We start from the raw sequence: 26041 nt of genomic DNA on the forward strand, positions 1-26041 counted from the left end.
AAATGGGACGACTACAGGCGCCTGCCACAACACCTGACTATTTTTAGAGACAAGGTCTCACTCTAGCTCAGGCTGGTCTCGAACCCTTAGCTCAGGCAATCTGCCCACCTCAGCCTCCCAGAGTGCTAGGATTACAGGTATGAGACACCACACCTAGCTGTCACCATGCTCTTAACATCTTATAAATAAGCATCCCCCTCCCCTCCATCTGCCCGGTTTCTGCCTCAGTCCAAGCCTTCATCCTGACCTGAAGCCTGATTATTACATATCTTGTAAGTGGGCTCTGACCCTTAGCCCCACCCTCACCCCCATCTTTTTTGAGATGGCGTCTCACTCTGTTGCCCTGGGTAGAGTGTCGTGGCATGATAGCCCACAGCAACCTCAAACTTTTGGGCTTGAGCAATCCTCCTATCTTGGCCTCCCAAGTAACCGGGACTACAGGCACCCACCACAACACCCAGCTAGTTTTTCTATGTTTAGTAAAGATAGGTTTCACTCTTGCTCAGGCTGGTCCTAAAATTCCTGAGCTCAAGCAGCAATCTACCAGCCTCGGCCTCCCAAAGTGGTAGGATTACAGGCATGAGACATGGCACCCAGCTGTCACTATGCTCTTAAAATCTCATAAATAAGCATCCCCCTCCCCTCCATCTGCTCAGTTTCTGCCTCAGTCCAAGCCTTCATCATGACCTGAAGCCTGATTATTACAGGTCTTGTAAGTGGGTTCTGAGCCTTAGGCCCCACCCCACCCCACCCCCACCTTTTTTGAGATAGAGTTTCACTCTGTTGCCCTGGGTAGAGTGTCTCGGCATTATAGCCCACAGCAACCTCAAACTCCTGGGCTTGAGCAATCCTCCCTCCTCAGCCTCCCGAGTAGCTAGGACTATAGGCAACCACCACAACAGCCAGTTAGTTTTTCTCTTTTAGTAGAGACAGGGTTTCACTCTTGCTCAGGCTGGTCTCAAGCTCCTGAGCTCAAGCAATCCACTGCCTCGGCATCCCAGAGTGCTAGGACTACAGGCATGAGACACTGCCCCCACCTGGCTTCTTCCTCCTTTGTACTAGAGTTTTTTGGAAGCATTTGCCCAACTACACTCCCTTTTCGGAGAACCCACAGTGGCTGGTAGGCCTTGCCCAAAAGTGCTCCTAGGCCCATTCATGCCGACCTCAGGGAAGGCTGTGCTGCAGTCGCCTCAATTTTTGAACTAAAGTGTGCTGGACTGAATTCTGTCTCCTGGGACTCTAGAACCAGGACACAGTCACTCAAGTTCAAACACTTCCAAGGGTCACAACAGTAATGAAAATGAGTGAAACAGCCCAGCAAGAGACGATGGGGAAGGGTGGCGACTGCAGCACTTGGAGAGTGTATGCCTTGGCTCAGAGTAGCAGCTGCTGCTCTGCTCCAGCAGATGGTTGCCATCGGAATATAGGTCCAGAGTTGTCAGATATTTAGGTTTTCCAGATTTTTACATGAAATTTCCCAATTTTTGAATTTGGGGCACTCATTCTTTTAAATGCCATAGGCTAAGCATATTTTTTGCATTATATTTGACCTGCTGGGCCGCCAGTTTGCAAGTGGTGCCAGGGAGTCAAGTTTAGGGACAGGACTAAAAGCTGGAGACAGCCACTTTCTGTCATGCTGAGAGAGACGCAGAGAAAGCCCTCTGTGCAGTGAGAACAAGGAAGCCTCCTCCCACTGACTCTGTGCCCTGCAGAGATGACACATGCCCACGTCTCCTGGCCCAGGACTACATAATAGCCAAAAGTTATGGGCTCTGAAGCCAGACAGACCAGGGCTCAAGCACTGGCTCTGTGACTCCCTAGCTGTGTGCTCACTTCACCTCTCTGAGCCTCGCCTCCTTCCTCTGTAAACTGGGCTGTTTTCCTCACAGGGCTGTTATTAGGACAGGAGATAATTGCTCAGAAAGTTCTTACTTAGCACAGTGCCTGGTACCCAGTAAGCACTGAATGGATGTTATCCACTGTTACTTTTCTTTTCTTATCCACTGTTATTGTTAGTGCCATTAGTAGGAGTGCTTCCCTGTTTATGTAACTCTCTGGGCATTTACCATTTGCTCGTATTGTTAATTACTAATTCATCTGCCTTGGTATACTATGAACTTCTTGAGAGAAAGGCTTTTTATCTCTCACAGGGGTGTGACACAGTATTTCATACATAGTAGGTACAACATTTATTGGCTGGTACACTACTTGGAAATTTAAGTTCCATAAGGTCAAGGACCTTGTCTGTCTGAATTGTTGTGTGTCCCCTGAGCCAAGCACAGTGTTAAGTGCATCTAAAACCCTCAATAATGTATATTGAATAAAAGAATAACAGGCATCTCCTCACCCTCCACCAGGATCTTTAACATATCCTAGAGGTTATTGGTACAAATCTCAATCCACTGTATGTAAATAATAGGTCTGGAATGTCTGTTACTAGCACCCCATTTTTCCTTTGGGAAACTCTCAGTTCTAGAATGGTCAGGGTCAGGATCAGGGTCAGATGACCAATAGCCAATCAGAAACAGCTAGCTCCTAGCCACAGTGATTGGTTCAGGAAGAGCTTGTGACTCATAGACAATCAGGTCAGGGCAGTGGCTCACACCTGTGGTCCCAGTGGCTCGGGAGACTAAGGCTGGAGGATTGGTCACACCTGGCCAACATAGTGAGGCCTTTTTTAAAAAAAAAACAAGACAATCAGAGCTGAAATTATTGAAAAGAGGAAATTTGCTTCCCATTGAAAAAGCTAAATCATGAGAACACAAGCCTAGATTCGTTAGTGCGGCCATATCACCAATGTGAAGAACAAAACCTACCTAGGAGAGAAGCAAACACTTAGAAGGGTCTAACTGAGAGATGGAAAGAGCTAAACAGATCCCTGACAGTATTTTTTTTTTCTTGCAGTTTTTGGCCGGGGCTGGGTTTGAACCCACCACCTCCAGCATATGGGACTGGCGCCCTACCCCTTTGAGCCACAGGTGCTGCACCAGTATATATATATATATATATATATATATATATATATTTTTTTTTTTTTTTTTTTTTTTGAGATAGAGTCTCACTTTGTCAGCCCTGGGTAGAGTACTATGGCATCATAGCTCACAGCAACCTCAAATTCCTGGGCTTAAGAGATTCTCTTGCCTCAGCCTCCTGAGTAGCTTGGACTACAGGCACTCACCACAATGCCCGGCTAGTTTTTTATTTTTTGTTTTTAGTAGAGACAGGGTCTCACTCTTGCTCAGGATGGTCTCGAACTCCTGAGCTCAAACAATTCACATTCACCTTGGCCTCCCAGAGAGCTAGGATGACAGGTGTGAGCCACTGTGCCCTACCCTGACAGTATTTTTTAAGCAAGTGGATCTATCTGTGCCTGAAACTGGTCAGAGACAATAAATTTTTTTTTTATTTTTGTTCAGTTAACTTGAGTTTGTTTTCTGTCACTTGGAGTTTATAAATAAGAAGTCATAGTAGATATATACATACACTTGATAGGAATCTGCCAACCCACAATGATCCCCTTTCTCTATGAATTGCCCCCCCCAGTCACAGACCAGACTAACAGTCATGTTTGTATTGCCCACCCCTCACCCCTAAAGGCCACAACTGGTTGAACTAGAGGTGGATATGTGTTGCAAGGTGACCAGACTAGATTCTTTCTCCAGGGAATTTGGGTGTGAGACTGAGAGATTCTTATTTTTTTTTAGAGACAAAGTCTTACTTTGTCACCCTTGGCAGAGTGCCATGGCATCACAGCTCACAGCAACCTCCAGCTCTTGGGCTTAGGAAATTCTCTTGCCTCAGCCTCCCAAGTTGTGGAGACTACATGTGCCCACCACAACCCCCAGCTGTTTTTTATTGCAGTTTGGCCAGGGTCAGGTTCAAACCCGCCACCTTCAGTATAAGGGCTGGTGCCCTACCCACTGAGCCACAGGTGCCGCCTAAGACCAAGAGATCCTAGTTCAGTTTAGGCTACATACATAAACTGAGGGGATGTGAAATTGGGAGCTGGGAGAAGGTAGAAAAAGGTCACATCTGTGTCACAGCAGAGAAGCTGGTCTGCTGAAAGAGAAGAATGAAGCAGATGCACTTATAGAAGCAGAGGCTGGAGGCCATGATTTCCCAGAGAGAGAAAAGCAGAAAGAGCTGCCTCCTCATCTCTCATGAGACTAATTACTTCTCTTTTTGGGCTCCATGAGATTTCTCTGTGTTCATATAATTCCCTCCCACACCCTTACCTCCAGTCCCCCCGCTTTTTTTCTTTTACTTAAAATAGCGCAAGTGGGGTTTTTTTGGTCTCCATTTTTGCTTGAAATAAAAAAGGTTTGGGGTTTTGGGTTTTTTGTTTTTTTTTTAAGACAGGGTTTCACTCTGTCACCTAGGGATGGAGTGCAGTGGTGTCATCATAGCTTACTGCAGCCTCAAACTGGGCTGAAGTGATCCTCTTGCCTCAGCCTCCTGAGTAGCTGGGACTAGAGCCACATGTCACTATGTCCAGCTAATTATTTTTCTTTTAGAGATAGGGTCTCACTATGTTGTCCAGCCTGGTCTTGAACTCCTAGCCTCAATCCTCCTGCCTCAGCCTCCCAAAGTGCTAGAATTACAGGCATGGGCCACTGCATCCAGCCTAAAAGGTTTCTATTTGTATTTTTTTTTTTTTTTGAGACAGAGTCTCACTATGTTACCCTAGGTAGAGTGCCATGGATATATGTCACAGCTCACAGCAACCTCAAACTCTTGGGCTTAAGTGATTCTCTTGCCTCAGCCTACCAAGTAGCTGGGACTATAGGCTCCTGTCATAATGCTCCGCTATTTGTTGTTGTTGTTGTTGTTGTTGCAGTTGTCATTGTTGTTTAGCAGGCCTGGGCCAGGTTCATACCTGCCAGCCCTGGTGTATGTGGCCTGCGCCCTAACCACTGAGCTATGAGCAACAAGCCTAGTGTTACTATTTTAGTAGAGACGGTTCTTGCTTTTTGCTCAGGCTAGTCTGGAACTCCTGAGTTCAAGCAATCCACCCTCCTTGGCCTCCCAGAGTGCTAGGATTACAGGCATGAGCCACCATACCTGGCAAGGTTTTTAGACAATTATCCAAGAACCAAGTCTGCAGGTAAGCTATCCTGTTCAATAGGCTAACAAAGACCGTGGTTTCCCAAATGGTTGACACCCCAGCATCAATTTACTAGCTGTGTAGCCTTGGCTAAAACACCTGGATTGACTGGATAGGCTTCCTCATCTGTAACATCAGAATAATAATGTCTGTTATCCAGACTGAAGAGATAAGGTGGAAATAAGAGCTTAGCACAGCACTGGGCACAAAGAAGCCATGTCACCTGTGTGTGCTGAATGCAGAAGGGTTGGGTCCAAGCCTAGACCCAGTCCCCTGGTAGGTCCCAGCCAGGGTTAGGAAAAAAGCTTACAGTAGCCTTTTCGCCTCATTTGTGGGAATTTTTCATTTCAGAAGTATTGAAGAGCAAAAGATGATCTTTATTTTTAAAGGTTCCCATTCTGGAATGCTGTTTTGTTTTTTGAGACAGAGTCTCACTCTGTTGCCCAGATTAGAGAGCGCAAGGGCATCATCATAGCTCACTGCAACCATTGAAACCTCAAACCTCAAATTCCTGGGTTCAAGTGATCCTCCTGCCTCAGTCTCCTGAGTAGCTGGGACTACAGGCATGTGCTACCATATCTAGCTAATTTTTCTATTTCTTGTACAGATGGGGTCTCTCTATGTTGCCCAGGCTCATCTGGAGCTCCTGGCCTCAAGCTATCCTCCCATCTCAACCTCTCAAAGCACTAGGATTACTGATGTGGATCACTGTGCCCAGCCTGGAACTCTAATCTAATAATACAATCAGACAAGAGAAAATACCTATGTATAAGGATGTTCACTGCAATAGAGTTTGTATTAAAGAAAAATTAGAACTGACATAAATGTCCAACACTGTTTAGTTTATTAGATGATGCTACATACATAAACTAGAATGTTATAAAGATTTGGTGGAGAAAAGGCACAATATTTTAAAATAAACATGGAGAACAATTTGAAATGTTATGAGGTATACTGCAAAATTTGACTGAATTTTTAAGCTTAAAATCCCAATATTTCAAAGAAGTTTCTCATGTTCTCTTACATCCCAGCATTCTCCTCCCTCCCACCCCCCGCAACCACAGTCTCACACACTTCCTGCCCAGCAAAGCATTCATCTTCTTTACTTTGGGGGTTACCTGGGTGGAAAAATTTAAGAAGCATTTATGTAAGTACAAGTCCTGAGGCTTCTACCATTAAAGGTATTTACAAGGATAGATATCCACATTTTCCAAGTAACAAAAAAAAGCAGGTTACAAGCCAAAAATGTGAACCGTGGTTATTTTGGGCCTTGGGATTTTAGGAGATCTTTCTTCTTGGTACTTTTATGTATTATTTGAAGGTTTTATACTGTGCATATATTATATTTATGAGAAAAAATAAAGCTGTTTTCATGGGGGGAGTCCACCTTGATTTTACTTTCTCCGATATTGTCCTCAAATCACACTCAATCACATTTCCTCTAATACAGCTAGCTTCCTCCTTAAGAAGATGAGAATTCACCTGGCTGCCCAATCCTCTGGGGAGCTGCTCCAGCCAGAACCTTCTGCTCGTGCAGAGGGGAGGGCTTTGTAATGCTAGGTAGCTCGCTTCTGCCCTCTGGTGGCGAGAATAGGTCAACGCCTGATCTAGCTAAACAAAACTCACCCAGTGCACCCAGAGATGTGACTTCTGACTACTACCTGAGTTACTGTGCTGCACACCAGCATCAGTAGCTCAGTATTCCATCCCCGAACAGACCATGACCTGGGCTTAACCAGGCTGAGCCTAACAACTGCAAACCCTTCTGAAATAATGCTGTCTACTCCAAGCCAGAGACTCTCAGGAAATGCTTTTTCCCAACAGCTAGAGGAAGTAACAGAGATCTCCTAACGGCTAGAGAGCTCCAGTGGTTAGGACCCGGGATCGAAGATAGCAGGCAGGTATGCAGGAAGACAACTGCAATCATCCTAATTGTAAAAGCCCTTACCCTTGTATGTTGCTTTTTTTTTGAGACAGAGTCTCAAGCTGTTGCCCTGAGTAGAGTGCTATGGCATCATAGCTCACAGCAACTTCCAACGCAGACTCAAGCAATCCTCTTGCCTCAGTTTTTCTGTTTTTAGTAGAGACAGTCTCGCTTTTGCTCAGACTGGTCTTGAACCCATGAGCTCAAGCAATCCACCCGCCTTGGCCTCCCAGAGTGCTGGGATTATAAGCGTGAGCTGCCATGCCTGGCCCTGTATCTTGCTTTTTGCTTTTCAAAGTATTTTCCAAGGAAGTCTGACATGTCCAAGTAATTCACACAGGGTGTTAGCAGCAAAATTGTTGGTAAGAGCAAAACACTGGAAAGAACCTAAACATTCCCTAGTAGGAGAACTTTTTGCTAAAATAGAATAACATGCAAGCTGCTATACAAGAAGGAGGTAAGTCTAGATGTAGTTTTTTTTTTTTCATTTTTTTTTTTTTGTTTGTTTGGGTGGGTTGTTTTGTTTTGTTTTTTGAGAGTCTCACTTTGTTGCCCTCCAGTAGAGTGCTGTGGCATCATAGCTCACAGCAATTTCAAACTCTTGAACGCAAAGCAATTATCTTCCCAGCTAGCTGGGACTACAAGTGCCCACCACAGTGCCCAGCTATTTTTCAGAGACAGAGTATCACTCTTGCTCAGGCTGGTCTTGAACTCCCTGAGCTCAGACAATCCACCCACATCAGCCTCCCAGAGTGGCAGGATTACAGGTGTGAGCCACCCACAGCGCCCAGCCTCGTTTGGGGGGTTTTTTGAGGCAGGGTATTGTTATGTTTCCCATGCTGATTTCAAATTCCTGGGCTCAAGAAATCCTTCTGCCTCAGCCTCCTGAGTAGCTGAGATTTACAGGCATGCACCACTGAGCCTGGCTGTGTGTGTTTTATTTTATTTTATTATTTATTTATTTATTTATTCATTTTGAGACAGAGTCTCAGTATGTCACCCTCGGTAGAGTGCCATGGCATCACAGCTCATAGCAATCTCAAACTCTTGGGTTTAAGCGATTCTCTTGCTTCAGCCTCCCAAGTAGCTGGGACTGCAGACGCCCACCACAATGCCTGGCTTTTTGTTGTTATTGTTGCAGTTTTCATTGTTGTTTAGCTGGCCTGGTCTGGGTTCAAACCGGCCAGCCTTGGTGTATGTAGCTGACGATGTCATCACTGTGCTATGGGCACCGAGCCTGTGTGTGTGTTTTAAACAAGGATATTTATAACTATAGATATACGTATTTAGGTATGTATAGAATATATTGGAAGGGAACACCATAATAATGACTGCCTCTGGGGCTCAGAGGATACAGGGAATGCCAATAGCATGGAAAACTACTTTTCACAGTATATCCTTCTGTACTCTTAAATTCTTTATCATGTATGTGTATTACTATTTCAAGGTAAAGTCTGTTTATCAGAAAGACATGAATTCAAACTTGGGCTCTGAAACTTACTAATTATATAACCTTAAGTAAATCACTTAACTATTTTGAACCCCAATTTTCTCAATAGAATTAGGAACATCAATCTCACGGCATTATTGTGAAATTAAAGATAAGCATTTGGTATCAGGACAACCTTGTTGCACACCTCCAGGGGGCGTTATTCACACTGTCTTCTGTATGATTGGCAGCATCTGGAGTTGAACATTATGATGGCCATGTTGCATCAGGGACTGGTATGTAATAGATGCAGGAAAAATCTTATAATATTCATATATATTATCTAGCCACATATTTCATTTGTCATTTCTTCAAAAAAATTTGTACCTAAAGAAAGAGGAATGGATTAACACCACACTTGACATGAAGGATAGGTCTCAAGATTCCTGCTTCAAACTGAAAGCAGAACACTAAAAAGCTCAGCCTAAAGACTGTGTATGAGAAGAATTTAAAGTCCAGAGTTGGGGACAGGGCACAGTGGCTCAGGTCTATAATGCTAGCCCTCTGGGAGGCCAAGGCAAGAGGATCCCTTGAGCTCAGGAGTTCAAGATCAGTCTGAGCAACAGCAAAACACTGTCCCTACTAAAAATAGAAAAATTAGCTAGGCATCGTGGCTGGCGCCTATAGTCCCAGGTATTTGGGAGGCTGAGGCAATAGGATTGCTTGAGCCTGAGACTTTGAGGTTGCTGTGAACTATGACAACATCATGGCACGCTACCAAGGATGAAATTCTTGTCTTAAGAAAAAAAAAGAAAGAGGCCAGGGAGGTTGCTAACACCTATAATCCTAGCACTGTGGGAGCTGAGTCAGGTAGATTACTTGAGCTCAGGAGTTTGAGACCTGCCTGAGTAATAGTGAGACCCTATCACTACTAAAAATAGAAAAACCGAGGCAAGGAGGATCGATCACTTGAGCCAAAGAGTTTGAGCTTGCTGTGAGCTATGATGCCACGGCACGATACACAGGGCGACAAAATGAGACTCTGTCTCAGTTAATAAATATATATATCTAGCTCAGTGCCTGTAGCTCAAGTGGCTAGGACGCCAGCCACATACACCAGAGCTGGCAGGCTCGAATCCAGCCCAGGCCTGCCAAACAACAATGACAACTACAACACCCCACCCACCAAAAAAAAAAAACCAGCTGGGCATTGTGGCAGGTGCCTGTAGTCCCAGCTACTTGGGAGGCTAAAGCAAGAGAATTGCGTAAGCCCAAGAGTTTGAGGTTGCTGTGAGCTGTGACACCACAGCACTCTACCCAGGGGCAACAACTTGAGATTCTGTCTCAAATAAATAAATAAATAATACTTAAAAAAAAAAGAGTTGGGGATCATGGCATCCAGATTGGAAAGGAAAAAGTAAAACTATCCTTATTTGCAGATGACATTATCTTAAATATAGAAAATTCTAAGAAATCCACAAAAGAACTATTAAAACTAATAAATGAGGGTGGTGCCTGTGGCTCAAGGAGTAGGGTGCCGGTCCCATATGCCAGAGGTGGCGGGTTCAAACCCAGCCCCAGCCAAAAAACAGATAAAACTAATAAATGAGTTTGGTAAGGTTACAGGATATACAATCAATGCACAGAAATCAGTTGAATTTCCATAAACTAGCAACGAACAATCCAAAAATAAAATTGAGGAAATTATTTACAATAGCATCAAGAAGGATAATCTACCTAGGTGTAAATTTATTTACTTATTTTTGGTTTTTGGCCAGGGCTGGGTTTGAATCCGCCACCTCTGGCATATGGGACCGGCGCCCTACCCCTTTGGAGCCACTGACGCCACCCAACTTAGGTGTAAATTTAATAATAAAGTATAAGATTTATACACTGGGCCAGGCATGGTGGCTCATGCCTGTAATCCTAGCACTCTTGGAGCCAAAGCACATGGATTGCTTGAGCTGAGGAGTTCAAGACCAACCTGAGCAAGAGTGAGAGCTTGTCTCTACTAAAAATAGAAAAACTCACCAGGCATTATGGTGGGTACCCATAGTCCTAGCTACTTGGGAGGCTGAGGCAGGAGAATCAACTGAATCCAGGAGTTTGAGGTTGCTGTGAACTATGACACTATAGCCCTCTAGCCTGGGCAACAGAGTGATACTCTGGCTCAAAAAAGAAAAAGAGACCGAAACAGACTTATACGCTGAAACTGTAAAATGTTGTTGAAAGAAATTCAATAAGACCTAAATAAATGGGAAGACATCCCACGTTCCTGAATTGGAATGAACAGATGGCATTCTGGGGAGAATGATAGCGATGCTCCCCAGACTGATCTGCGCTTTCAGTAGAATGCCTGTCAAAATTTCAGGTGCCTTTGGAGGGTTTTGTTGCAAAAATTAACAAGCTGATCCTAAAATTCATATGGAAATGCAAGGAACACAGAATTTCAAAACAGTCAGATAGAGCAAGACCTTGTCTCCAAAAAAAAGAGAGAGAGAGAGAAATCGGGGTCTTAATACACTTAATAAATATACTGCTAGTGGGAATTAACACAGTTTGGCAACTCCTCAAAACATTAAACAATTGTTACCCAGCAATTCTACTCCTACCCAAGAGAAATGAACATATGCCCACACAAAAAACCTGTACATGAATGTTCATAGCAGCATTATTATTATGTGGGGGCAGTCTTGCTCTGTTGCCCAGGCTGGAGTGCAGTGGCATCGTTGTAGCTTGCTCCAACCTCAAACTCCTGGGCTCAACTGATCCTCTGCCTCCGCCTCCCAAGTAGCAGGGACTTCTGGCAGCATTATTCATAATAGCCAAAAAGGAGAAACATTTCAAATCTCCATCAGCTAATAAATGGATAAACAAAAAACAAAATGTGGCATACCCATAAAATGGCACATTATTTGTTTTGTGTGGTTTTGTTTGCTTGTTTTTGAGACAGAGTCTCACTCTGTCGCCCTGGGTAGAATATCATGGTGTCCTAGCTCACAGCAACTTCAAACTCTTGGGCTCCAGTGATCCTCTTAAGATTCCATAATCTTATTTCTCAAATAGTTGACAATTTTTTGAGCAGGGAGAGTGCTGATTATGACCTCAGCCTCCCAAGTAGCTAGGACTACAAGTACCTGCTAGTTTTTCTTTTCTTGCTTTCTTTTTTTTTTTTTTTTTAGTAGAGACAGGGTCTCACTCTTGCTCAAGCTAGTCTGGAACTCCTGCACTCAAGCGATCCACCCACCTCAACCTCCCAAAGAGCTAATGTTACAGGTGTGAGCCACCACACGTGCCCAATGGCACATATGTGTCAATGAAAAAGAAAGAAATACTGAAAAAAAAGAAAAAAAGGGTGGTGCCTGTGGCTCAACAGAGTAGGGCGCCAGCCCCATATGCCAGAGGTGGCGGGTTCAAACCCAGCCCTGGCCAAAAACTGCAAAAAAAGAAAAAAAAGAAAGAAATACTGATACATACTACAACGTGGGAACCTTGAAACATTATGCTAAATGAATGAAAACTGATATCAAAAAGTCACATACTTCATGATTTTATTTGCATGAAATGACCACTATAGTCAAATCTGTAGAAATACAAAGTAGAAACTGGGCACAGTGGCTTGCACCTGTAGTCCCAGCTACCTGGGAGGCTGAGGCAAGAGGATCACTCGAACCTAAGAGTTTGAGGTTGCTGTGACCTGTGACACCACAGCACTCTATCCAGGGTGAAAGAATGAGACTCTATCTTAAATAAATACATAAATAAATAATAAAGTTGGGGATTGTTAAACACAAAACATTCCTACCTTTCTCTTGATGTTTCTCTTGCATAGGAAAGGTATCTGCAGAGTAATGCGTGTACTTCTAGCTTCTCTCTGCTTCCTTAAAAAAAATTAAGTGACTGGCTCAGCACCCATAGCACAATGGTTACAGCACTGGCCACGTGCGCTGAGGGTGGTGGGTTCAAACCCAGCCCATGCCAGCTAAACAACAATGACAACTGCAACAAAAAATAGCCAGGCGTTGTGGCTGCCTGTAGTCCCGGCTACTTGGGAGGCTGAGGCAAGAGAATCACTTAAGCCCAGGAGTATGAAGTTGCTATGAGCTGTGACACCACAGCACTCTACCAAGGGTGACATGGTGAGACTCTGTCTCAAAAAAAAAAAAGAAAGAAAGAAAGAAAAGAAGAAAAACAAATAGGAAATGTCAGTGGAAGATGTGAATTTTTTTTTTTTGAGGAGGATGTGAAACTTTGGATAGCATATCCAAGAAAGGCCTCACTAAGAAGATGGCATTAGAGTAAAGGTCCGAAAATACCCTTGTTTATTGTCTATATAAGAATAAAGATATCGAAGCAAGCCTTGGAGATGTGGAGGAAAGGATTCCCAGGCAGAATAAAGAGCATATGCAAAGGCTCTGAAGTGAGATTGTATGGCCTGGGGAAAAGCAAGCCTAGCAGAGTGATGGTGGCAGGAAGGCAGGAGAATGAGGTAAGAGACATCTCAGGAAGCCAGCTCAGATCACACTTGGTAGCTCAGGGGTAAGGACTTTGGCTATTACTCATCAATTTACCCGTTGCAGCATTTCCAGCACGGAGTGACCTAGCTGAATCTGTCAAGAAGAGATTAGAGGGGACAAAGGCAGGAACAAGGAGGGCAGTGAGGAGGCTGGAACAACCATCCCAGGGAGTGACTATAGCAGCTTGAGTCAGAATGAGGAAGTGGAGGGGGTGGGAAAGGGTCAATTCTGGAGGTATTTTGAAGGTAGACCTAAGTGGATTGACGCTTTGGAGCTAGGGAGTACGAAAAAGAGAGGCATTGGGCGGCGCCTGTGGCTCAATGAGTAGGGCGCCGGCCCCATATGCTGAGGGTGGCAGGTTCAAACCCAGCCCCGGCCAAACTGCAACAAAAAAATAGCCGGGCGCTGTGGCGGGCGCCTGTAGTCCCAGCTGCTCGGGAGGCTGAGGCAAGAGAATCGCGTAAGCCCAAGAGTTAGAAGTTGCTGTGAGCTGTGTGATGCCACGGCACTCTACCCAAGGGCGGTACAGTGAGACGCTGTCTCTACAAAAAAAAAAAAAAAAGAGTGGCATTAAGCATAGCTCAAGGTTTTGGGCCTGAGCAAGCGAAAGATACAGCTGCAATTCACTGTTGGTGGAGCCAGGGGAGTGGATACCAGGAACTCAGTCTTGGACATGTTAGGTTATTAAGTATGGAATGTCTGATTTCCTTAAGTACTAAGTTCAACAGTTGATACCTCTGACATTTCACTTTGATGCATCTTGTTTTATTTCTATGGTGAAGGTACATCCTCATTCTTTCATACGCGTTTTGGCTTGTGATTGTTTTTCAAATTTCTTAGAGCAACTTCTGTAGAACCATGAATAAGTCAAAAATTCATGTTATTTTCAAATCTGAGTTCTGTTGTGGAACCAATGTATTTGGGGAGGATGCGGCTAATGAACCCACACTACATCAATGGTTTAAGAAGTTCCATTCTGGTGATTTTAATCTTGAAAATGAACCATGTGTGCAAACTGAGACCAAGATGGATAATGATGAGCTGAAAGCTGTAGTGGAAATGAATCCATCTCAACCTGTGTGTGAATTAACAGCAAAGTTTGACATTTCTATTCCAACAATATTGGACCATTTGAAACAATCCGGCAAGGTAAAGAAGCTGGATAGAGGGGTTCTGTATGAATTAAAAGAGCATCAGAAGAGAAATCATCTCAAAGTTTGCCCTTTTTTGCTCTCATGACATAAAGGTGAACCATTTCAATACCATGTTGTTTCTTGTGATGAAAATGGATTCTTAGGCTGGGCACAGTGGCTCACACCTGTAATCCTAGCACTCTGGGAGGCCAGGGAGGGTGGATTGCTTGAGTTCCACCCTCAGCATATGACGCCACAGCACTCTACCCAACAGAGTGAGACTCTGTCTCAAAAAAAAAAAAAAAGAAAGAAAGAAAAAGAAAAATGGATTTTGACAATCACAAAAATTCAACACAATGGTTGGATAAAGATGAAGTGCCGAAACACAGTCTAAAACTGGCCATTCATCGGGAAAAGCTAATGGTGGTCCAGCACTGGTATTATCTGGTACAGCTGCATGAAACCTGGTCAGTTGATTACAGCAGACATCTACCGCAACCAACTGGATGAAATGATGAGGATGCTTGCTGTTAAGCAACTGAGATTGGTCAATAGAGACAGGCCAATCCTCTTATGAGACCATGATCAACCACATGTCGCACAAACAATGCTGCTCAAACTACAGAAGCTGGCCTTGGAAACTCTGTCATCCACTGCACTCACCAGACCTTGCACCAACTTTCTTCCACTTCCTCCAGACTTTGGACCACTTCTTAAAAGGAAAAATTTTCCATTCTTAACAAGCTATGGAAAATGCCTTTTGCAATTTCATCTCCACTCACTCCCCAGGCTTCTTCGCTGCTGGCATAAACAAGCTACTGCTAAAATGGCAAAACTGTGTTGACAGTTTAGGCTCATACTTTGATCAACTCTATTGCTTCTGTTTAGATATAATAAAGTAAACTTTTGATTCAAAATTGAACACTTCTTTTTTTTTTTTTTTTGAGACATGGTCTCACTCTGTTGCCCTGGGTAGAGTGCCATGGCATCATAGCTCACAGCTGTAGACTCTTAGGCTCAAGCCATCCTCTTGCCTCAGCCTCCTAAAGTAGTTTTTCTTTTTCTTTTTTTTTTTTTGTAGAGACAGAGTCTCACTTTATGGCCCTCGGTAGAGTGCCATGGCATCACACAGCTCACAGCAACCTCCAACTCCTGGGCTTAAGCGATTCTCCTGCCTCAGCCTCCCGAGTAGCTGGGACTACAGGCGCCCGCCACAATGCCTGGCTATTTTTTGGTTGCAGTTTGGCCGGGGCCAGGTTTGAACCCGCCATCCTCGGTATATGGGGCCGGCGCCTTACCGACTGAGCCACAGGCGCCGCCCTCCTAAGTAGTTTTTCTATTTTTTTTTGTTTTTAGTAGAGACAGGGTTTCACTCTTTCTCTAGCTGAACTCCTGAGCTCAAGCAATCCATCCTCCTTGGCCTCCCAGAGTGCTACAATTACAGGCATGAGCCACTGCACCTGGCCCCAAATCGAACATTTTGTATTTGGTGCCCAATGGACCTTCTGGTGGACATGTCAAATAGGCTTACATATAAGTCTGGAGTTCAAGGGCTCCGTGCCTGTAGCCACATACACCGTACACCGAAACTGGTGGGTTCCAACTCAGCCCGAGCCTGCCAAACAATGACAACTACAATAAAAAAAAAAAAATAGCTGGGTGTTGTTGTGGGCGCCTATAGTCCTAGCTACTTGGGAGGCTGAGGCAAGAGAATCCCTTAAGCCCAAGAGTTTGAGGTTGCTGTGAGCTGTGACACCATGGCACTCTACCCAGGGCAACATAGTGAACCTCTGTCTCAAAAAAATAAAAAAAATAAAAAAGTCTGGAGTTCAAGAGAGAGGTCCAAGCTGCTTACTAACTTACCATTTAGCCATTTGCTAGCCCTGTGACCTTAGACAGGTCACACTTTCCTCGTCTGTTAGAGAGAAAAGCCAGTATTTATCATACAAGGTTGTTGGGAGGATTAAACTTGATCAGTAAAGTAGTTCACAGGAGGCTGTGAATAAATTACCACTTTTTTTTTCTCTCCAGAGAGTGTGGGAAATTATCATTATTATTAAATTCAATTTAAACATGCATTTCATCCTAGGAAGCACAATAGAAAATGTAGTCCCTACCCTCAATTCCAATACAGAAAACTTGCCCAAAGCTTTCAACAAACAACTTCTCAGGTAGCAATAATCATTTGAGAGAATCAGCAGGTCCTGTTACCTGATTGGACAAAAAGAATAAAGGAAGAGTCAGAGATAACGGCGTCAGGATGGAAGCCACCCAGGAGATTGAAAGGCAAACCAGAACATGTCTCCGGTGCTCATACCAGCTTGCCGGGCAGCCTTGGAACCTCCACCTCTTACTTCCCCAGTAGGGTAAACTTCAGTCCTTCGGGTGGTTTTTGAAATGTTTTTTTTTTAAGAGAGAGTCTTACTCTGTCGCCCGGGGTAGACAGAGTGCTAGGATTACAGGTGTGAACCACCACACCTGGCCCTTCAGGTGTTTTTTACAGTGTCCAGAGTTGCTCAGGGACAAACACTAGAGGCTCTGATGCTAATCACATCACTTCCTCATGCCCGTTTTCCTATCTTCTCCCCACTGACTGAGCCCTGTCTCCATCAGGACCTCTCCAGGCACAAGGGCCCTGAACCTGCTTCTTCTCAGCATCCAGGCAGCAGAGGAAATGGCTTGTGCCACACTAAAGAATGGGAAACATCAGGGAGATGCTTGAACCAACTGGAAGAGAGAAGTCAGGGTGCTTAAAAGGAGAGAAGCTACCATTGAGTCCCTGCAGGGCCAAGGGCCCTGTGAGATGCTCTCAGGAGTGAGAGAGTATTGTATGAAAACTATGAATTCACACAGAGAATTTGGCTTAGGGCCTAGACGTAGTAAGTACACAGAATACAATAATTATTGGCTGTATTATTTTTACTGTATATCTTTTACCCTTGCAACAACCCTGGAAGCTAAGCTCCAACTGAGAGGCTGTTTGGTATAGTGGTGTGTGCTCTTAAGTCAAACAAGTCTGTGCTGCCACTTCTAGGCTTTTGTAGCCCTGGGAAAACCACTTTACTTTTCTGAATCTTGGTTTTCTCATCAGTAAGGTGGGGTAAACAATGGCACACACCAAAAAAGATTCATACAAAACCATAGTGTAGGCGCTCAGTAATCATCAGTCTTAGTAGTCTTGGAAGGGAGGACACAGAAGTTCCAGAGTTTGGGTCACTTATTCAAGTTCACACAGATAAGAAGAATAGATATATGGTTTTGGCCTACTCAGTGTCCACGAGTAATCTTCATCTGATGAGAGCACCTTCACTTTGTTTTGGGAATCACCAAGTCAGGCCAATCAGTACAGTCAGGCCATTTGCTTTGGGAAGTGAGGGTTAACATCCCTCTTCCAAGCTCCAGAAGCAAAATATGACCCAGGTCTGGTCAATTGTTTATTATATTCCTCTGGTCCTAATGATCTGTTTATGGGTGGACTTGTGACTCATGCTAAGTCAATGAGAAGGCTGGAATTTATTTGAATTCATTGACAAAGAGATGAACCTTTCTTTGGCTTGATACTGAGAGGATGTAAGGTTGGAGCTGCTGAGAGTTGCTGGGTCGAGACCATGCCCGGGAGTGCAAAGCAAACCCAGAGGAACTAGAGCTGAAGGAGAGCCAAGCCTGCTGACTTTGAGCTCTGACATAAACCTGGAACGAACATGTCAAAAGTCTATACATCAAATTTCAGGAATATGAAGTGATAAGGAGGCGACAATTCATTCGCTCTCTCTCATTCTCCCCCTACCTACCCAAGACAACCAAAAGAATCCTTATTTAGCCAACCTATCGGTCAGGGGCCCAACTGCAAACAAGTGGCATACTCAAATTAGAATACTTTGAAGAGGGTTTATTTATGACAGTGTTATGTTTGTTTGACTTTTTGAGACAGTCTTACTATATCGCCCTCGGTAGAGTGCTGTGGCATCACAGCTCACAGCAACCTTAAACTCTTGGGCTTAAGTGATTCTTTTGCTTCAGACTCCCAGGTAGCTGGGAATACAGGCTCCCGCCACAACACCCCGCTACATTTATGATGGTCTGAACAGGTGTAAAGGAACCATAAGGGATGACAAATGACTAAGACCAGTAGCAACCAAGGAGCTGTCACCACCCTTAGGTCCATAGAGACAGGGAGATAGTTACTAGATGGAGAGATGGAATTTTGGAAAAGAAGCTTCCTTAAGAAGAGCAGTGACTGTCCGTCAAGGACACTATGACAACTTGTGGAGGGAATGAGGAGTGAATCCCCTGACCTCTCTCTTCTGCTGCCTCTCATCCCCAGCCTCCCCAGTGGCTGAACCCAGCCAGAAGCCAGAAAACAAAGGAGCCTTGTCTGATGTGTCCAGACAAGTCAGACCCAGAACAGAGGAAAGAAGGGTTAGCTGTGGGTCTGGAGGAGCAGATGGGAGATGGCTGGCCCATCAGGAAAGTGACACAGCCTGGCCTGGCTTTCTCTCTCTCAACCCTACAATGACTATTTGGAACCTCAGAACAGAGCTTTAAAACTCTCCCAGTACCCTTTGGTCTTTTCTATGTATCACTCTGCCTGCTTCCTCAGAGAAGACTTCAATGAAAGATACAAAGGAGGCTGGGATTCTGCGCACCTCGGGGAAAGCCACTGACCTGCCCTCCTGACTTTGCAGAGAGAAAGAAGCCTCTAGCTCAGCCATCTGAGCCAGAGAACCCTTGGCTGACCCTCAGGCCCTCGCCACGCCAGCTCCCTTGCTACAGAGAAATCTGCCTGCTGACCAGTAGGGCGCCAGTTACAGTCACCACCAGACAGCAGTTCCGAGACTTCCCCTTCTCTCTGTAGGAGATGTCTGTTTCCTTCAGCAGCCAAGCAGAGAAGCTTCTGGGATTCCCCACTACTGGCAGGGGCCCAACAGTGCCCTGAGGACAGGGCTGAGCTGTATCCAAGTACCTTGTTTTGGTCACACAGACACCCGTTTCCTCTTTTTTCTTCCCAAAACGCTCAGCCTACTCTTCTCTACCAAAATTGATTCCTCTCTGCCTTTCAGATCCACTTTAAACCTTAGAATATCCTCAGAAAGCCTTCCTCACTAACTCTCCTGACTCTACACTCTCTTGCTATTCTGATTATTATTGTCAGAAGTACTTCTGCATGTAAAATACCTAATAATATCAACTAATATTTACCGAGTGCTTTCTATCTGCCTGTCACTGAGCGGGTTGCCTTACAGAAATCATCTTATTTAATCCTCACAACCACCTTGTAAGGTAGACTACACAGTGATTTGTACTCACTTGACTGTGCTTTGAGGCAACTGTAGAAGCAATTACTGTCTAGCTGGGCAGGTGGCTCAAGCCTGTAATCCTAGCACTCTGGGAGGCTGGGGCTCATGGATTGCTTGAGCTCAGTAATTCAAGACCACCCTGACCCAGACGAGTGAGACCTCATCTCTAAAAATAGCCAGGCGTTGTGGCAGGCCCCTGTAATCCCAGCTACTTGGGAGGCTGAGTAAGAAAGTGCTTACGCCAGGGGTCCTCAAACTGCAGCCCGCGGGCCACATGAAGCGGTGTGATTTCATTTGTTCCCATTTTGTTTTTTTACTTCAAAATAAAATATGTGCAGTGTGCATAGGAATTTGTTCATAGTTTTTTTTTTTTAAACTATAGTCCAGCCCTCCAACCGTCTGAGGGACAGTGAACTGGCCCCCTGTTTAAAAAGTTTGAGGACCCCTGGTAAGCCCAAGAATTTGAAGTTGCTTTGAGCTATGACACCACAGCACTCTACCAAAGGTGACAGAGTTAGACTGTGTCTCAAATAAATAAATAAATAAATAGAAGGAAAAAAAAAGAAGAAGAAGCAATTACTGTATCTATTTCTACAGATGAAAAAACTGAAGCTAAACCCAGGTGTGACCAAGCCCAAAACCTGTGTTCTTAGGACTACAGTGTTTTACTGTGTCCGGGTATGTGGAGTCCCAGAGTTAGGTAATAGCTGGAGGAGTTTCTGAATCTTCTCAGTTAACCAGGTTATACATGTGCTGGAATTGCAATCTGTAAACCCAACTTATCATGTAAATGAAATAAATACTCTGTACAGTGTAAACAATGCTATCCCTCGGGGGTTTTGCAATAAACACCATCATCATCCTTTTGTATTTAAACCAACTTTACTACCACTCTTGCTCAAACGCTTGAAAAGGATTTCATCAGTGATGTCGATGTGAGATTAAGAACATAAGACAACAGATGCAGTGGCTCGCCCCTGTAATCCTATTGCTCTGGAACCCCAAGGCAGGAAGATCCACTTTTGAGGTCAGGAGTTCAAGACCAGCCTGAGCCAGAGCAAGACCTTGTCTCTAAAAATAGCAGGGTGTTGTGGCAGGCGTCTGTAGTCGCAGCAACTTGGGAGGCTGAAGCAAGAGAATCACTCAAGCCCAGGAGTTGGAGGTTGCTGTGAGTTATGACACCACAGCACTCTACCCAGGGTGACAAAGTGAGACTCTATCTCAAAAAAAAAAAAAAAAAAAAAACAGAAAAAAAAGAAATACTAGCCAAGAATTGTGGCGGGCGCCTATAGTCCCAGCTACTCAGGAGGTTGAGGCAAGAGGATCGCTTGAGCCCAAGCGTTAGAGGTTGTGGTGAGCATGGTACTCTATCCAGGGTGACAGAGTGAGACTCTGTCTTCAAAAAACAAAAAGGACATATGACAGGCCAGGTGTAGTGGCTCACACCTATAATCCTAGTACTCTAGGGGGCCAAGATGGGTGGATTGCTTCAGCTCAGGAATTTGAGAGCAGCCTGTGCAAGAGTGAGACCCCTGTCTCTACTAAAAATAAATAAATAAATAAAATAGAAAAATTAGCCACGTGTAGTGGCACATGGCTGTAGTCCCAGCTACTCAGGAGGCTAAAGCAAGAGGATTGCTTGAGCCCAGGAGTTTGAGGTTGCTGTGAGCTATGACACCACAGCACTTCCTGGGGCAACAGAGTGAGCTGGAAAAAAAAGAAGAAGAACATATGACAGGCTGAGTACAGTGGCTCACACCTGTAATCCCAGCAGCTTCAGAGGCTGAGGCAGCAGGATGCTCACAACTTGAGTCTCAGGTTCAGTGAGCTACGACGCCATTGCACTCTGCTCAGGGAATAGGGTAGAACTCTGTCTCGACCAAAAAAAAAAAAAAAAAAAAAAGAACATATGACAGACAAAATAGGGAAAATGAGGGAACCCACTAGAAGTTACTGATAAGATGCTCAGGCGTTTAGCCTACTTCATTTCCCACTGCCAATTAAACCATCTTTAGTCACTTAGAAAACTGGCCTTGTTTTCTCGTCCTTTATGAAATGTCCCCTGTGGTATTTTTGCTCACAGTGTAAATAAATCTTTTTACATTCATTAATTGATTTAATTCTCACAACATCTTAAATTACTATTGTCTCCATTTTATAGAGGAAGAAACTGAGGCACAGAAAGGTTAAGTGATTTGCTCAGAGTCACATAGTTGATGTATAGTAGTGCTGGTATTCAAACCCTGAGTGCCCCCAGAACTTGTGCTCTTAACATTGCTACTCTCAGCCAGGCGACGTGGTTCACTCCTGTAATCCCAGCACTCTGGGAGGCGGGTGGGTGGATCACTTGAGCTCAGGAACTTGAGACCAGCCTGAGCAAGAGCGAGAGAAAGACCCCTTCCCTACTAAAATTGGGGAAACCTAGCTGGGTGTTACGGTGGGTGCCTGTAGTCCCAACTACTCAGGAGGCTGAGGCAACAGGATCCCTTGAACCCAAGAGTTTGAGGTTGTTGTGAACTCTGACGATGCCACAGCTCTCTACCCAGGGACACAGAGTAAGACTCTGTCTTGCTCTATATCTCAAAAAACAAACAAACAACCTGCTACTCTGTAGTTTGACAACAGAGCTAAGTGAAGATAATTAGGAAATCCAACATAGCCCTAGAAATGCAAAAGGGCTGTAAAGAAGTGTTCCAGTAATATGGAAGGGAAATCTAACACTTAGAATGTGTAGTGGGTGAGGCCTGTGTGTCCCCCCAACCCCAGGATCTCCCTCCAGTCTTCAAGCTTTCATTTCAGACTGTCAATAGTCCCCTCGGAAAAAGAATGCTTCTCTACCATTTGTTCCAACAAAAATCCTAAGATTGGTGCTGATCAACTGCCTTGGTTTCCGTGCTTAATGTTGACACAGTTATGGGGCTAAAAGATGGACTAGGCTGACTAGCTAGGCCTGGGTGATATGCACACACCTCTGTGCAGCCACACCCAAACCATGCAGATCAAGGATGGAGGGAGGGCTCCCAGGGAAGACTGGAGTACTAAGAAGAGGGGAATGAATGCTAAGTAGGCAAAATAACGGATGTCTGATGCAGAGATTCAGGCAATAAAACTGGTAATTGCAGACCAGAGTGATAAATGACTTGACTGGAAGGAACTGGCACTGGGAGGTGAGGAGGGTAAACACCTAACCCAGAGGAAGTGACAGGTGAGCTGAGACTCGAGAAGCAGGTATCCAAGACAAGAAGGGGGTGGGATGGGGTGGGGAGAGAAAACAGGTTGTGTGACTTTCTTGAAATATGTGAGACTGTGGTCTGAACATTCACAGGGACAGTGACAATGATGATGCCAGATCAAGTTAGGTGCCTTGAAGTGGGTCTGAGCAGAAAGAAAGGAAAATGGACCTGAGGCTGAAGAGGAGATGAAGATTTTTGTTTCGGATATTGATGCTGAGGGACACATGGGTCATCCTGGTTAGAGGTATCAAAGAGCCAGCTGGCTATGTGGGTGTGGCATTTGGAAGAAGGATCTTTGGCGTGATCAGCATAAGAAGAGTCATTGAATGAGTATCAGCGAATGGTCATCTAATGGTCATTGAGTGTGGGAGAAACACACTGGCTGAGAAGACCAAGGGTAAACAGACTCTCCACAAAGGTCTTCTAAATGACCATTAACCTATAAAAATGTCATTACTATGTAAGTAGACACATTAAAACAATGAGATACCACCTATATGCCCATCAGAATGCTAAAATTTGAAATTAAAAGGACTGACAATAGCAAGTATTAGCAAGGATGTGGAACAATTAGAACTCCCATATACCACTGATAGGAGTATAAATTGGCAAAACCACTTTGGAAAATTCACAGTATTTGCTAAAGCTAAACATATACAACCCCTATGAGCTATGAATTCCACTCAAATATATATAGCCAAGGTTGGGCATAGTAGCTCATGCCTGTAATCATAGAACTTGGAGGAGGCCAAAGCATGAGGATCACTTAAGGCCAAGAGTTGGAGACCAGACCAACGGCAAGAGTCTGTCTCTACAAAAAAATGGGAAAATCAGCTAAACATGGGGGCAACTCTTATAGTCCCGGCTACTTGAAAGGCTGGGGCAGGAGGATTGCTGGAGCCCAGGAGTTTGAGGTTACAATGAGCTATGATCATGCCACTGCACTCTAGCTCCAACAACAGAGGGAAATCTTGTCTCAAAATATGTATGTGTATAGGCTCAGTGCCTGTAGCTCAGCGGCCAGGGCACTGGCCACATACTCCAGGGCTGGCGGGTTCAAACCTAGCCTGGGCCTGCCAAACAGGAATGACAACTACAACAAAAAAATAGCTAGGCGTGGTGGCAGGCACCTGTAGTCCCAGCTACTTGGGAGGCTGAGACTTAGACAAGAGAATCACTTAAGCCCAAGAGGTTTGAGGTTGCTGTGAGCTGTGACTCCATGGCACTCTACCAAGGGTGACATAGTGAGACTCTGTATCAAAAAAAAAAAAAATATATATATATATATATGTATATATGTATGTATATATACATGCACTTATTCTCTTGGTATAGCCAAGAGAAGTAAGTTATTACATCTACCAAAACATGTAAAAGAATGCTCATCATCCTGAACAAGAGCAAGACCCCATCTACACAAAAAATAGAAAAACTAGTAGGGCTTGGTGGTGGGCACCTGTAGTCCCAGCTACTCAAGAGGCTGAGGCAAAAGAATCGCTTGAGGCCAAGAGTTTGAGATTGCTGTGAGCTATGACACTACTACACTCAACCTAGGAGGTGACAGAGTGAGACTCAGTCTCAAAAAAAGAAAAAAAAAAAAGATCTGTGGGCGGCGCCTGTGGCTCAGTGAGTAGGGCGCAGGCCCCATATGCCAAGGGTGGCGGGTTCAAACCCAGCTCCCGCCAAACTGCAACAACAACAACAACAACAAAAATAGCCGGGTGTTGTGGCAGGTGCCTATAGTCCCAGCTGCTTGGGAGGCTGAGGCAAGAGAATCGCGTAGGCCCAGGAGTTAGAGGTTGCTGTGAGCCGTGTGACGTCATGGCACTCTACCTGAGTGCGGTACAGTGAGACTCTGTCTCTACAAAAAAAAATTAAAAAATAAAGAAAAAGATCTGTGTACATTACTGTATACATTTTATGCCTAAAAGGGGGCAGAGAAAGTTTATCCTCTCTCTCCAAAGACTGCACTGATCCATGGAGTATTGATTTTTTTTGGGGTGGGGGGAGCAGGTGTTTTGTTTTGTTTTGTTTTGGCTGGGGCTGAGTTTGAACCCGGCACCTCTGGCATATGAAGCTGGTGCCCTACTCCTTTGAGCCACAAGCACTGCCTGGAGTATTGATATTTTACAGTTTGTGATATGATATGACATTTCATGCGGCCCAGCTTGATGGTAAAGTCCCCCAGGGCAAGAGCCTTTCTTTGATTTCTATCTCTCTTATTCCAAAGCATCTAGATCACCGCTCAGATCACAGGAAGCCTACAACATCTGCAACTCAGTGTCTGCTCAGAACAGCACACCCCACCCCTTGAATGTTCAACTCAACATTTCCTGAGCATCTGCTCTGTGCCAAGCCCAGTACTGAGACCCAGGAGTATGAAGACAAGTAACACACTCATCCCTGCACTTGAGAAGCTGCCGGGCCAGAGGTAGATGCCCCAGGAGGAAGGATGGGTACTTGCAGCAGCCAACCCATCCATCAGCACATGTAAAATAATATTAGTAACAAACAACCACTGTTTATGAACTGCTTTTATGGGGCTTTATGGTATAACAGATTTCTTTATTTCTTTTTTTTTTTTTGTATTTTTTCTTTTTGTTTTTTTTTGGCCGGGGCTAGGTTTGAACCCGCCACCTCCGGCATATGGGACCAGCGCCCTACTCCTTGAGCCACAGGCGCCGCCCGATTTCTTTGTTTCTTTTTTCTTTCTTTCTTTTTTTTTTTCTTTTGAGACAGAGACTCAAGCTGTTGCCCTGGGTAGAGTGCTGTGGCATCACAGCTCACAGCAACCTCCAACTCCTGGGCTCAAGTGATTCTCCTGCCTCCGCCTCCCAAGTGGCTGGGACTACAGGCACCCGCCAGAATGCCCAGCTATTTTTTGGTTGCAGCCGTCATTGTTGTTTGGCGGGCTGGGCTGAATTTGAACCCTCCAGCTCAGGTGTATGTGGCTGGTGCCTTAGCCGCTTGAGCCACAGGCGCCCAGCCAGATTTTTTTGTTTCTTAATTGCTATTTAAAACCACAAATGCTGGCAGCCACTTTTGTCTGGTAAGGGAGTGGCATAATTTTTCTCTGGGTAGATGGCTTTTTGTTTAGGAAAATACTTCATAAGTTGCTTTGGCATGAAGAATGAAGCTCCCCAGGGCTAGGGCAAAACAAAGACAGAGCTGAATGGCTTTGCAAATCAGAGTGGGAAAAATGTGGCGGCAGAGAAAAGACAGGCCTGAAACAGAAGGAAGGGAGATGTTGGGAGGTAGAGTTACCAAGATCTATGTTGTTTTTGTTTTCCCAGCCTCATTCCTTTAGAGAACCACCCCTTTACCAGGCTGGCTAATCTCATTCTTCAAGTTTTGACTTTCAAAAAATCTCTTCCTTGTACCACACAACATTAAAAAAAAAAAAT

Source organism: Nycticebus coucang, chromosome 22, assembly GCF_027406575.1.
Source record: "Nycticebus coucang isolate mNycCou1 chromosome 22, mNycCou1.pri, whole genome shotgun sequence".
Classification (NCBI taxonomy): Eukaryota; Metazoa; Chordata; class Mammalia; order Primates; family Lorisidae; genus Nycticebus; species Nycticebus coucang.